Source organism: Dicentrarchus labrax, unplaced genomic scaffold (genome assembly GCF_905237075.1).
Source record: "Dicentrarchus labrax unplaced genomic scaffold, dlabrax2021, whole genome shotgun sequence".
In the NCBI taxonomy this organism is placed as follows: Eukaryota; Metazoa; Chordata; class Actinopteri; family Moronidae; genus Dicentrarchus; species Dicentrarchus labrax.
In genome coordinates, this window is record NW_026136714.1 from 23,784,652 (window position 1) to 23,799,158 (window position 14,507).

The 14,507-nt window shown below is 42.6% G+C and overlaps 1 protein-coding gene across 3 annotated transcripts in view; it reads left to right on the plus strand.

Annotated features, from left to right (window-relative positions):
* The window catches only part of sema4c (sema domain, immunoglobulin domain (Ig), transmembrane domain (TM) and short cytoplasmic domain, (semaphorin) 4C), a 91,333-nt gene that overhangs the window by 27,356 nt on the left and 49,470 nt on the right, over window positions 1-14,507 (plus strand). For 2 of the 3 annotated variants that reach the window (XM_051421384.1, XM_051421382.1), the window contains exon 2: window positions 2,500-2,626. The exons of the other annotated variant lie outside the window; for it this stretch is intronic. The gene's annotated coding sequence lies outside the window, so the exon portion shown is untranslated. The remainder of the gene's footprint in view (window positions 1-2,499; window positions 2,627-14,507) is intronic. 3 annotated transcript variants of the gene reach the window in all.

The window sequence follows — 14,507 nt, forward strand, 5'->3', positions numbered from 1 at the left end:
AGCTTAGACAATGTCAAATTTGGTGCAAAGCAATTAAAGGCCTGGGCTGTCACAATTGGGCCTGATAGGGAAGGCTCAGCACGCAGGCAAACACATCAACACACATTCAGCCACGGTTGAACACTCTGCCATGCTCACAGATGTAGGTATACAACACGTTCACCCACATGCACACACACACACACACACACACACACACACACACACACACACACACATACATACATACATTTACAAAAAGCATGCAGGCGATTAGCTCAGAAAGTGCAGGTTTAAACTGTTAGTCATTGCTGATTCACAAGCGGCTGGCTGGCTTCCACACAGCTACTCACTGTGCTGCCTGTCAAACACACAGGCAGCTAGCAGCTGGGTGTGTGTGTGTGTGTGTGTGTGTGTGTGTATGTGTGTGTGTGCGTGTGTGTGTGTGCAGGTGTTCTTGAAATCCTGTTTTTTAACCAGACCACTCTACACCCCCTCTTCACCCGCCCCTCTTCCTCCTTTTGGGCCTTGTATGTGTCTGTGTGTGTCTGTGTGTGTGTTTTGGAAGTATGTGTGTGTGCATTGGTTTGTGTGTGTGTCTGTGTGTGTTTGTGTGGAACCTTGCAAGGTTTTGGCTGCTGTATTCTCCTGGATGAAGCCAATGGAAAGCTGAGGTTTGGATGACTTACTTATTTAGGAAAAATTCACCAGAGATGGCCAGTATGCTGCTGTGCTGTCACATAGTCGAGTGTGCTTGTGTGTATATGTGTGTGTTTGAGTTCATCCAGCCCTATAGGTAACCCAGCCAGTGGCCTCAGAAGCAGCAGTATTTTTTTCCTAACAGCCTTTAAAGTTATTCTGCTGCTGTTAAAGCTTCAGCAGAAACGCTGCCGGTTCAGTCCCAGGTGGAGACACTCACCGAAGGGTTAAATGCTCTACCAGAAGCAGTTAACACACACATACACACACTCGCTCTCATATGGTGAGTTAGTCATAGCCATGAGGTTCCTCATTAAGCCTAAATCCACTTTCCAGCACATTTAATTAAACTAACTCGATTTTGGAGGACCTGCCGTCAAATAGAGTTTCAGATCTTTACGTAACCTGCTTTTTATTTTCTTGCAACCACCAGAAGAAGGATTTATCCTATCTTCGGGTGTTTTCTTCCTTTTAGGAAAACAACCAGTGGCAGGTTTTATATTGTCACTGCCCAATGAAAACCATGAAGGATTAAAGGCTCTTTTGAGAAAATGTCTGTACTTCTTTAGATAAATAAGCCATTTAAAAAAACCTGTTGGGTTGTTTGTCGCAGAGATTAAAAGAGGATCATGAAAAGTTAACATTGTGGACAGATTTTTTCTTGCCAAAAAATCTAAATTATAAAAGTCTTTCAAAGATTTCTGATTTCCTTTTTTTGTGATAGTTATGTCAAGGCTGTGCGCACAATTTGTGTTTTTTTTCACTCAGTCTGTAAAGTCTGATGAACATCACAGCTTTTCCAGTCGATATACTGCGGCGCACTCTGCAGTGAGTGCAGCTGAGTTTCCAGTGTCTACTTTATTGACAGCAGTGAATGAACGATGGTGGTGTCAGAGGTTCTGGTCTTCCCTTTGTATGCTCCCTCTGTGTAACACTAGTCAGCCCATATGTTACTCACAGTATCTGCTCGGCCCTCAGTGCTCTCGCTGTGATTAGTGAGCCATTGATGTTGACATGAATCTTAGCCTCTACACACACACACACATATGAACCACACACACACACACACACACACACACACACACACACACACACACACACACACACACACACGCTGAGGCTTGGCAGTTAGTTATGTGATCTGCAGTGTGTGAACCCTGGGACCCGCTGGATGTGAGCCTTAAGGGTTCAGGTGTGTGTGTGTGTGTGTGTGTAGATGTGTGCAGCTTTGTATTTTTGTAATTTGTTTTTGAGTGTTTGTTTCATGTGTGTATTAAGACACAGTCAGAGGAACAACATTTTGCAGCAAAATCAAGTAAATCCATGCAAAGATCCACACATTTTCATGTCAGGTTCAGTTTCAGAACTTTGGTGCATGAATTCATGCCATTAAAAATGGAGGATGCTGTTAGTGATGCTTTATCCACTTTTATAACTTATATATCGGTCAGTCTGAAAAAGTGAAGAATGTTGGTGGAGTTTCCTCTCTGCTGTAGAACTTGAAACCGATCGACCAACCGACCAATGAAAATTCACCACTTTATCACTTTGGTCTGTTTGTTGTGACTAGGGCTCGCATGTTCCTGGCTGCTAGTGTAGTCGGTTCTCAAACTACATATTTCCTGTAGTGTGAATCTGTCTGTGTACATAGCACAGTTGTTTATTTGTGTTTGTGCACTGAGTGCCAGATCTTTTCAGAGAGAGACATTAAAATGATTAAAGCAGCCTTGCCAGTCTTACATGGACATACATGGTGTACACACGCATATCCACCCACATTACTCACTGGCCCTCTCTTCTTCTTCTCTTTTTCTCCTTTAGCCCAATGTGACCTTCATCTGAGTGAAGTGTCTTTATTCAACATTCACGAAGAAGACAGGGGCAAAAAAACTGAAAAGAAGATTAAGAAGAAAGCACACAGACGTGCGAGGGAGGAGAAGAAAAGCAAGTAAGAAAGTAAAAAACAGAACAAAGGGTGGAGAAGAAAAACACAGCAGCATCTTTTCTACCTCCTCTGATACCTTCCTCAGCAAAAAGCACAATTGGCAGAATAAATGAGAGAGGAAAACAGAGGAGAGAATGGAAGAGGCATGGGGGGGCATGTAAAATGAGCGAAGAATCAAAAGAAATAAGAAAGTGAATGTGAGGAGGAAAAGGAAAACCATGCAGGAGGGAGGAGGGTAGCAGTTGTCAAAACAGGACGTGGAAATTACAGGCATTTTCAGGTACTCCCAAAAAGAAATTATTCTGAAGAAAAAGCGAGAAAGAAAGAAAAAGTTGAATTTGGGCAGGATATTGGATTTCAGAGCATTTTCTTAAGAAAGATGCTGAAAGTTATGGGTTGTGTGTGCGTGTATATGGGGCGCTCACACCTTTTCCTGACTGTGAGTGAAAGTGAAGCAGCCATATTTCACCTGAAGCATAAAAGTGCGAAACAAGGAAGAGAAAAAGAGAGGGAGAAAATGCATGGATTGCAGCCACTAGTAAAGTGAACCTGACCGTGCACAGCATTTAAAGTTCAGGTTTCCTTTTGTTTTATGTTTAGTGCACTTTATCACCATTTACATCATAATCCAACGTTTTATTTCAGTGAAAAAGTTTCCGCATGTCCAGCTGCCTAAATTCAGATCAGAGAATTTGGTAGAAATGTTGGACCACTCATTTCTGTTGCCTTCAGTTATTGGCAGGTTAGCCCTGGGTTTTGCCTCTCAGGCGACACACACGCAGCCCAAAAAATATTTTTGAACAGAAAAAACTACAAAAAATAACCCCATCAACCCCCATTTTGTGGTAGTTTGTTTCACTCAAATAAATGTAGGAACATGTACTATGTCAGCAGTGTCTTCCTGGAGTCTCCTTTCTTTCAGCCTTATTAAAAACACGATTTTTTTTTTGTCTTTATGCTAAGCTAACATCTCCTGGCTCCAGTTTCATATTGAATGTATAGATATGAGAGTGGTATCAAACTAACTCTTGTCAATAAAGCATATACTTGTGTTTCCCAAAATCAGTGAGCCCTTTAAGGCCTTTATCATTAGGGCTGCACAAAATGGTAAAAGCATCATATTGTGATTATTTTGACAGATCACAATTAATGGGAATGATCATTTTTGCATCACATATTTAATTTTTACTGATAAACTGTTTGTCGGGGTCTGTGCCAAACAAACATGTTTTCTCACATTGCAGAACATAATTTGTAGGCCAGAGAATCCCTGCAGCACTACAGCACTTCATTATAATGCTGATTTGACGCACATTTGACCTTAGCTTCGTGCAATTTGCAAGTTCAATAATATTGCAATTTATTGTGCAGCCCCTCTTATCATTTTAGTTCATATTGTGCTTCAGGGATGCAAAACAAATTAGCAATCAATGAAATTACCGTAAACCAACTGACACAATAAATATGGGGTGTTTACTGCCCCTAAGGGGTCTTAGGACCTAGACAGTTGCCTGCTTTGCTGTTTGGTAATACAGATTGTCTGTACATTTTCATCGTAAAAACCCCTATTTCATCTATATTTTTATTTAAAAAAATTCAAAACATCAGTAAAAAACACAAGGTATTGAAGGGCAGTGCTTTTTTTTTTTTAGTCAACACATACAATTATGTAACATTAGGTATCAGGTCCCTATCAAGAGAACTAGCTGAGCAATTTAAATACCTTTTTTTATGGGATTACCATTATTTATAGCACAATGACCAATTAAAATGATGTGCCATGTGCCACAGTAGGTGTACATTATGAAGTCAAGAAACCCAAGCTCGTAGAATCAATGGTTGTAATCATTCAGCTCCCTTTTCTTCTGAAACCAAACCCATGTCCTTGTCATAGTGGGACACTGGATATCACTATGTATGATATGTATCTTTGAGAGTGTGTAAGTTAGTAGGTGGCCCTCTCTTGTTTACAGTGTGTGATGAAAGGTTCTCAAGTCATTTACAGTCAGTTGTCGCTTTGATCGAGCGACCGGGAGCTCTGGCAGACTTTAGTGAATTGCCTGAGATAAAAAAAAGTAATTTGTGTCCTTACTTACACCAACAGGATACATAGACACATATAGGCAGAAGAGGGATGCACTGAAACACACATTGTGACGACAACAACCAAGCCTCGCACACGCATTCACACACATTCACACACATAGACACATGAGGCGTGAAAAAACAGCCTCGGGCAATATTTCTCTATTCCTCAATCCATATTTCTCTCTGCAAGTGTGTGTGTGTGTGTGTGTGTTTCTCTCTCTCTCTCTTACCGTCACAATGCACTTATAGCTCGTTCTCTCTAATAATTCTGGATCTCTCTCTCTCTATCTGTGTCTCTCACAGTGTGTGTTTATCTCTGAGAGGATATTGGTTGCCGATCATAAATAGCTTTCTCTGACAGGGTGCCATCGCAGACACCGAGAGCTCGGGGAGGGGAAGGGGGGGAGGAGGGGAGAAAAGGGGGACGTGACAGTGAGAGGAGAGAGATAGAGAGGGCTATGGAGGGAGGAAGAGTAAGGGGAAGGAGATGCAAGACCGATGGAGGTGGAGGTTATGTACATCAAAGCAGCGTGACAGGTGTCAGGTATGCACATATAAATGTGCTGCGCTTACATGCTCGCCCCCATACACATCCAATCACAGCGCACACTAACACAATTCTGCACATTGAGACACATGTAATACTGCAAAAGATAAATAGCAATAAAGCTACTGCCATGAACACTCAAACAGAAGAAACCTTTACATATTTCAGCTGCAATGAGAAGGGGGTCTTTATTTGGAACCAATAGTTAAGACTGGCCATTATTTCTAAACCTGTCTGTATTTATATGTATATTTTTCCATATTTTAGTATATTTTATCATATTTTAGTAAGCTAACTCCGTCTATTGTACTACTGTTTTAATTAGCTTTTAATGCAAACTCGGTGTCCTCCTTGTTTCCTTGTTGTCCTGATAAATTCAGCGTAATGGTACTGTTTTAATTCATTAATGTATTCAGTTGCTTCTACTTTGCTGTTTTATGGGTTGCTGTTTAGCTACTGTCAATGAAAGCTTTCCTTGCAATGACTAAAAACCTTACAGTACCTATAGATCATACAGTAAGTCTTTCCTGGTAGGCTTTTAATTTTCTGCAGGAAGTTTTTCCTGAGGACACTGCTCCCGACAGCACTTTTAGCATATTACCAGTTGTAAAAAGCAGTAGAAGAAAGTAGAAATCATGAGAATGAATTAAAGGTGTTGGTATGTAATATTTAGCATTAATACTCACTAATTCATTCCAATGGTGTTTTGGTCTTTTTTTAAGCTACTGTCTGTATGTCTCGATGACTTTCTGCAACAATGTTTCACATTAAAAGCCTTCCAGCTGACCAAAGGGCATAATCTTGCTCTTTCCTGGTAGATTTTTAATGCGAAACATCCTCAGTAAACTAACATTATTCCAGAAACAAAAATGGCAAAGTGGAAGAGACTGGAATTATTTAGTGAATGAGAACAGAAGCATTTCTATAAAAAAGTGCAGCAGATTGATGAGCATGACACGTTGTTATACTGATGGAATTAGTGCTGTGGTAATGTACGTTATGCCGAAATGCTTTTAGGATTAATCACATCAGCGCTTATTAGAGTTATGGCCTTCCTTTGAGAGGGTACAATAAATTACCTTTGTTGCAGTAAACATGCAAGAGCCCTCTGCCGCCAATTGTAAGTATACTGACATACACACACGTATACACACAAGCAAGAGATGATGCTTGCCCAAGCGTCCTGGCACGCACACAGAGGTTCCCCTCTGTCTGGTTTGATGAGGTGAACGAGTGTGAACCTGCCGCATCTCGCATTCCTCCGTCCTCTCTCTCCACGCAGCAGCAGTCCTTGTCTCTCTATCGATCCTGGTTTATCTTCCCGTAAACCTGGACCTCTTTTCTCTCCTGCTCGCCGCGCCACCTCCTGCCCTCCTTCCCTCCTTCCTCATTGCTATCGATCAGCCCATATGTTCAACAAAGTAGAGAGCAGGCAGTGGTTAATGCAGAGCCGGGCCAGAGGAGCGCTGCTCGCGGTTCGCGTATCGCCTTTCCCTCCTAATGGGCCCCAATCAGGCTCTAATAGACCCTGGGTTTAGAGCTCCGAGGCCCACCACTCTCTTTTCACTCCTCTCACCTTTCACTCTCCTCTCTTCTCTTCTCGTCAACAAATATCTGTCTGCACTGAATGTCTGCCAGGTGCATTTTTAGCTGATGACCGTTGATTCCGCTAACTGATCTGATAGCTGTCGTTGGCAGATTTCTTTATACATTTATTCATCCGGGGAAGGATTTGCTTCTGCTGAGTGTGCACACGCATCTTCAGAAATGTACTGCTGTGCATTTTTTACAGTAATGCACATTCATTCCTGGGAGCTGCCCAGTATAACCACAGTCTGCTAATTTTGGCCACTGGGAACTGCCCAGTACCAGAAACTCAACTCTTTCATTGCTATTCCTACAAACTTCTCTCAGTCACTGAGCACATTGAATCTAGCTAGGTTAAGTGTCTTACTCAAGGGCAACTTCCTTTGTTAGTAGTTGATGAGTCAGGGGAAAGTGTCTCACATTATTTTCCTTTACGGCTTTTACTTGCCCTCCAGGGATTTGAAAGGGCTTATGAATGAAAAGTTAAACAGCAAAGAAAAAGCAGTAGTAGTAGTGGTAGGTAGTCATCACATTCCTCCAAAGGCTACAAGACAGCTAATGTTCTCCACTCAACATTGAGTGTTAAACTGCACAGGGTGGTCACCAGACTCACGCTTCCTGTTGCTTTACATGTCAACCAGCAACAGTGAACACAGCAGCTGTGCACACAGCTCATAAACACTGTGGCAAGGTTTTTGGCTGTTCTGTATGCTCCGTGCACCAGGCAGTTGATCACTCACAGTTCTATAACACAGGTAAAACACAGTCGCAGCATCCCTGACACACAGGCATGCAGGGCACAAAATTAGCACCAGCCCTAACATTAGCCAAATGCTGGTAAAATATGCAAACGGACCTGCTTTACTCATCAAAAATAATGGTAAAAGTTGACCAGTCACTAGCCATTTGGCCAAACAGTACATTTTTGAGGCTCAGATGCTAATATTACCCAGCAATAGAATTCTGACAGTTAATGCAAGAAATCACACATTTCCCTTCTAAACATGTACAATTACTTAGATTGTCCTATAATGTTTGTCTTTTTACTGTGATTTACCAGAACCTGATTTATTTTGAGATAAATCCAAAAGTGAATGTCTCTAATAATCCTTCACTGCACAGGAAATCAGTGTCTTCACACAACTACAGCTGTTGCATCAGGTCAAAGCAGAAGCAGGAAGTCTGTCTGTAAACTGTGATACATGTCCAGCCCACGTGTGCCTGTCTGCTGCCATGCTCATGCACATATCCCGCTTTTCTTCCAAATAAGTTAGACTATTCTACAATTACTTTAAAACTACAGTAAGAGTACAATGTCACTCTTAAAAATAAGAATCATGATGACCAGAAAGCAGTTCAGGTCAAGTTTTTACCATTTCCTTTAACAACAATAGATATTTTAGTCTGGGGATGTGGCTCTGCTCACGTGATGCTCCGAAAAAATCTGTGCTGGCTTGACACGGACTGACCCTTAGCTCGCAAATCCCACAGCAGAGAGATACACAACATCTGAGGAACATGAACACATATTGAGAGAAACATTCTAATTCAGCCAAATCTAAATGGTAATACAGGAGGCGGCTGTGGATGTCTAAGGAGTTAAAATGCTGAAGGCAGGTAGTGGTGTAGCAGTAAGATTGCAGTGCTGAGTGCTGATGCATGCAGAACGAGTGTTTATATGGACCATCTAGTGTTAGAGATTGAGATAGCCTTAGAGATTGGTTGTGGCCATTTGTGTTTGGATGGCTTGGGACATGTGACTATGAAACAACCTCCAAATACTGCAAGGCTACTTGGAAAGCTCTAACACAAGATAAATAACAAACTTTACCATGAAAGCTTCAGCCCACAAAGTCTTTCTAACATTTACACTACAGTCCCTTTCTCTTCTATCGGTTGTCATTCTATTCATCTCTCTGTCAGTGTAAACCTCTCTTCTTCCCCACTTGCCTACCATTTAGGCGTGTGGGCTGTTTCTATAGGAGTCCAGCTAGGTGTAACCTTTCTGCCCCATGGCACCTCACTGGGATCCACAGCCCTTGGCTCAGTGTGAACTCCTGAACTCTTCCCCAAAGAAACACTGTAAGACCGTAGCTGAGGAGAGGAGAAAGGACAGAGAGAGTGGGAGGTAAAGCGAAAGAGTGCTACCGGACAATTAGCCCCCCTAGGAGCGTAGTAGGCGGCCTCCCCAAGCCAGAATACACTGAGAGTGTTCAGAGACTGGCAGCCAGAGAGAGAAACCAAGGCGAGAGGGAGATAGTGTGTGCGTGGGCGTGTGTGTGTGTCATAGTGTTTTGCATTCACACGCCCAGCGGTTGTTGTTCCGAAATGAGACAGTACGTCGGGTGCCCGCAGGCGTCAATACGACCATTTCTATTATTCAGAGCTGATTACTGCGCTAAATCGTACAGCAGTGAATACTTTTTAATGAGCTTTGAAATACAACAGAGAAAGTTTGTCAGCTTTTTTGTTTGTCTGAATCTGGCTGGCGGGGGAAAAGAGCATATTTGCCGGAGTGATTTGATTAGTGCGCTGGTGTGTGAGGAGCAGGTTGCAAGATGTGTATGTGCATCTGTGGCTGTGCATAGGACACGTGATAAACATTCCTTTTATGTTATGTGTAGAGCATATGTGCATGTGTGCTTCACATGAATGTGTGTGTGAATACATGCATGCATATATATGTGGTAGTGGATTTCTGTATGCAGCATAAATATTCAGTATGTACAGTAAATGTGCAACAAAAACAGTCTAAATTTGTGTGTGTCTGTGTGTGTGGATATGTGTGTTAGGCTGCTGTTTTATAAGCCAGTCCATTGCCTTGAGCAAGACTGATCGACCTGTGACCACATGGTGATCATGGGCTAGCACACACACACACACGGCGCATTGATGACAGGTCAGAGCGCTATCCCAGCATCCCCCTGGCCTGCACACGGGGCAGTCGGGTCAAGGCAGGGCAGAGTGCACGTGGCTTTTATCGTTTCTCACTGCACTCCTGTGTGCTCATCGAAAACAACATACGCAGAGCTGACAGCACAAGGTCGAAAAGAGAGAGGGAGCAGTAGATGGAGAGACAAAGAGGGGGAAATACAGACAGTGTTTGCTCGCACATAAGTAAAACTGGTTTCCACAATCAGGTGAAAGGATCAGTTAATGTAGTTAGATTGTGAATCTCTTACCAACACATGTATTCTCACTGCAGTTTTCAGTAGCCTGTATCCTATATAGCATCATATGACTATTATATGACTCCCTCTATGACACTGAGAACAGATGGACATATTATCTAATAATATGTAATATGGTCAATGTTATATTCAGCCAACACTTAAGCTAGAAACAGTTAACTTAATGTTGTCATGTGCTGATTTAATAGTTATTTCTGTAAGTCAATGTATATCACCCAGTCAAAAAAAAAAGAAGCTGATCTCATCCATTTTTGTAACAATCTTTCTGACACCATCTTTCTCGCTCTGGCTCAGGATGCTGACCTCCCTCAGTTTTTTTACCTTATCAATGCATTAATTAAGATATCAATATTCAATCCAATCAATATTTGATATTATCACGTTTAAAACGTTATATTATAAAGAGCTGACTTTAATATTTTAGCGGGGTGGAAAGTTTCTGAAACAAGTTCTATAAGTAGGCCTAGCACATGACCAGATCTGCTCATTTTACTGATTAGCGCCTTTTACCATGCAAATGCAGTGAGCGAAATTAGCTGCTGAGGTGATTGGCTAGATATAAAGCCATGGACCTCCTGGGCACAGGGTTGAAAACCGCTGATTAGAATCATCTATGAACAGTCAGAAACCCTCCACTCAAACTCATGCATTTCTTTGGGGGTGGCTTTCAGTTCCTTGAGGTAGATAATGATGGCTGCAAAAGGATTTCACACATTCATTCCTTCAATATTGGCTATGGCTAGCATGTTAGCAAACAGCTAAATTTGCATTGATTTGGAATTGTGTTTGTCTCCACATGGTGAATGTAAGTCCAATATTTATCCCCCCTTCAGCTCTGCTTTGGTTTCTACCTTTATGAGGGAAACATCTGGCTCTTTAGCTGCTAAATCTGTCACTATGTTCACTAGCTAGTTGCTAACTTTGAAGAGAGAGGTGAGAATATTTCTTTTGACAATTCATAGGGGAGTATTATCCTGTAATAAAAAACATTAAAGGCCAAAAACACTGCTCCTGCTTTCTGCAGCACAAATGAGTCAAATTGGGGATCAGCTATTGTTGGAGCTGAGAGTTCAATGGTACACGCCACGTCCACGTGCGCTTACCACCACAGACCAAAATCGCAGATGGCCTTGCTGTCCGATTAGCTGGACGTCAGTTTCATCTCGCCTGCACCTCCTCTTCTATCGCTTCCCCGGGCCTGAGCAGGTGTTTGGCTCGCAGTCAGAGTCCAAATCAGATCCATTTCATCTGTAATCAGCTGGAGCCCCTGGCACTGATGGAAGAGATCAGAGCGCCGATCAAAGAATTATAAGCCGACCACGCCTGACCAGCTGACTATGACATGGACAAGCCCGGGAGGGGGGGGTCATGTGGGCGAGCGAGCAAGAGTTACAGAGGGATGAAAGGAGAGAAGATGGAGATTTGAAGGTCTGCAGAATCTCCCAGGGGAGAGACATGAAAGCGCAGGGTGCTGCTGGGGGAGGCAGCAGAGAGGCTAAAATGTTACACTGCAAGCTCTCCTGGGAGTTTTCTTCTCTTTTTTTGACGTTTCCATCAAGTAGAAACGGGTTGTTGTAAAGTCAAATGCGCTGCTCAGTTCCGCTTCAATTTGAGGTAATTAAGATGGGAAGTGAATTCCAATCACAATGTGAAAGGAAACTCAATGACATTAACTTGATGCAGTGGAATTGCTTGATGCCCCACCGCCGCTGGTTAGCAAATCATTGTGAGTAAATATGGGAAATAATGCGCTGAGGTGCATGAAAATCGATGGGTGGCTCACATATTGATGGTAGCAGCTTTAAGGGGGTATTTCAAACACTTTTCAGAATATGTTAACATCGTGTTGGATGTGTCAGAAGGATGCTACAGCAAGCACGATCACACGCTTTTTTTGCATTCATCTTCCACGTTCATTCACTCATTCGCGCGGTGCACACGGCCGATCAAACCCCTCTTTGATTATCAGTCTTTCATCTGTGCCAACTCGACATAAACACACTGCACGTCACCCACACACATAGCCATAAACACCCAGCTCTTTAATGTGAGCCGGTCAGCACTGTGTTTTCACACCTATATTCACAGATATGCTATTAATGCTATCGCTTAGATGCAGACTCACTCGTGCTTGATATTGCTTCAAACCATTAAAACCATGCAGACAAAGACACAAACACACACGCTCTACCTGCTTTAAGTGTCCACCTGTGTCTTTGTACAAAGATTCTCAGATGCTGAGTATGCATGGTGTGGGTGGGTGTGTGCATGTTATAGTGTCAGTGGAGTGTCCATGTCTGCTCCATTAGCCACACACTCACACATACAAGAGGTGCATCAGCTCTGTTGCCCCCATATTTCTTGTAACCGTATAGGGAAAAGCTTTCAGTTCAGTGTAGAGCTGTGTTGCTTTTTTTCAACCCTGTTGCACGCATGGCTTTGCAGCACTGTATGAATAAGGGAGAAGAAAAAGCAAAAAAATGCTGAAGCCCATGTTGACTTCCCTCACATCCCACAAGTCATCAATTTTGTAGAGAGCCCAGTAACATGATATTTTTTCACTCCGATTTCATAGCCATTTTGCTCTGGACTTGAACCCAGAACCTTGAAATCTCTTCTTTGATGCATCGCCACAACTGGAGCCATTGTATATTTTTACATTTGTATTCAAGGCATTTAGCTAAGTCTGCCATACAGAGCAGCTTACAGTGCATGAGCTTGGATTCAAATCGCTAACACTGTCTTTGAAGCGACCTCCGTGTTTTTAAGGGTTGATCTCTGATCAAAACGTTTCAGCTGTAAAAAATCCTCTAAATTGGTGAAATTATCATACGATACATCTTCTCCCAAGGCTTTCTGATGGGTTCACAGACTCACAGATAGCACTTTTGAACTCTTTGAATACATCCGAATCACCAAAATGAAACTAGGTGAACTCAGGTCGCAAATTATCATTTGGCAATGAGTCTGTCTGTGGAAAAAGATCATGTTTTGAACAATTTATTTTTAGGAGGTTTCTCTGAAAGTAATGTTCAAAAAGCTGAACTGTGCCACCAATCATACTGTTCCCCTTATAGTGACATCCACTGCCTGTATGATTGAGATTCCTCCGTGGTCACAGGTAGTAAAATCCCATGTCAATCAAGTAATTCATGTCTTTCTTGTCTATTTTTTCGTCTTAAAAGTCTTTTTCCAATAAGAATAGACTTTTTTCAGGAATGTTCTCAAATTGAGTGTAATTTTCTGTATTCTAGTGCAGTGTGCTGCCTTATTCTGTGTTGTTTCAAGATACTGACACTCATTTCCAAGAAGTTCTTGAAATGAGTTGATTTGTTCAAAAAAGGCTGAAATCATCCTTGCACACTGTCAGTTTTTCTCACTTGTTTTAAAAGCAAGAATCTACAGCTGTGCTAGCAGCTTTGTGAGGCTATACCTACAGCAGTGCTCTGAACTAATAGCAGCCAATAATCCAGGGTGCCCTGATAGCTATAGCGGCCATGGGTCTGAATCCGACCTGTATGTATTTTATTTATTTGATTTATGTATTTATTTTTAAATGATTTAACCAATTATGCATTATTGCTTCTCCAACTTCCCACTATAATGATTTCAACGTGAAAGGGAACACAGTATAAAAGTCCTGGAGCCGCTCTCATCCCTCCGTCCACCGGGTGTGAAATCGTTTGATCCAGTTTGTTCTATTTAGGTGAAACAGCTTTTGTGTGTGTGAGAGTTGGCACTTGTGTGCATTTCTGTGTGTGTTTTAAACGCCCCCGGAACACTAAAATGTGGAGGAAAAAAGGGGAGGGGACGGGGTTGCAGGAAGGAAGGAAGGAAGGAAGGAAGGAAGAGAGCTGACGGTAGCTGCTGTGTTTGTTTTGCAGGGAGGTGAGAGGGTAGATGAAGGGTGGGAGCGGTCCTTTAGTCCATCCGTCCGTACGTGTGTGTGTGTATAGGGGCAGTTACGGGTTAATGGACATTAAGTCTGTCCCAGTGTGACAGTTGGAGTGGAGGGTGGTGGGTGATGTGCCCTGGCTCTCTGTAACCCAGAGAAGGGTCAGAGGTCAGGGTTAAAAGTCAAACAATGCCTGGAAGGACTAGCAATCAGCTGGGACTGCACCAGAGGTCAATGTGTGTGTGTGTGTGTGTGTGTGTGTGTGTGTGTGTGTGTGTGTGTGTGTGTGTGTGTGTGTGTGTGTGTGTGTGTGTGTGTAGTACGACGAAGGGTAGGAAAAGGCAGCCAGGATGGGAGAGGTGGGGGAAATGAAGGGCAGGAAGAGGACAACGGAAAACACAGACACACAGCGGTGAAGAAAAGAGGACAGACGGATGGGGGTCGGAAACGTCCTTCTCTTCCTTTTTTTCTCCCTGACATCCGCTCAATTCGAAGAAACAACTCTGCTTGGCTTCTCCCTACAGGCACTCATCTTACCTCCAAATACACTCTGACAAGAAACACACACCGATCACA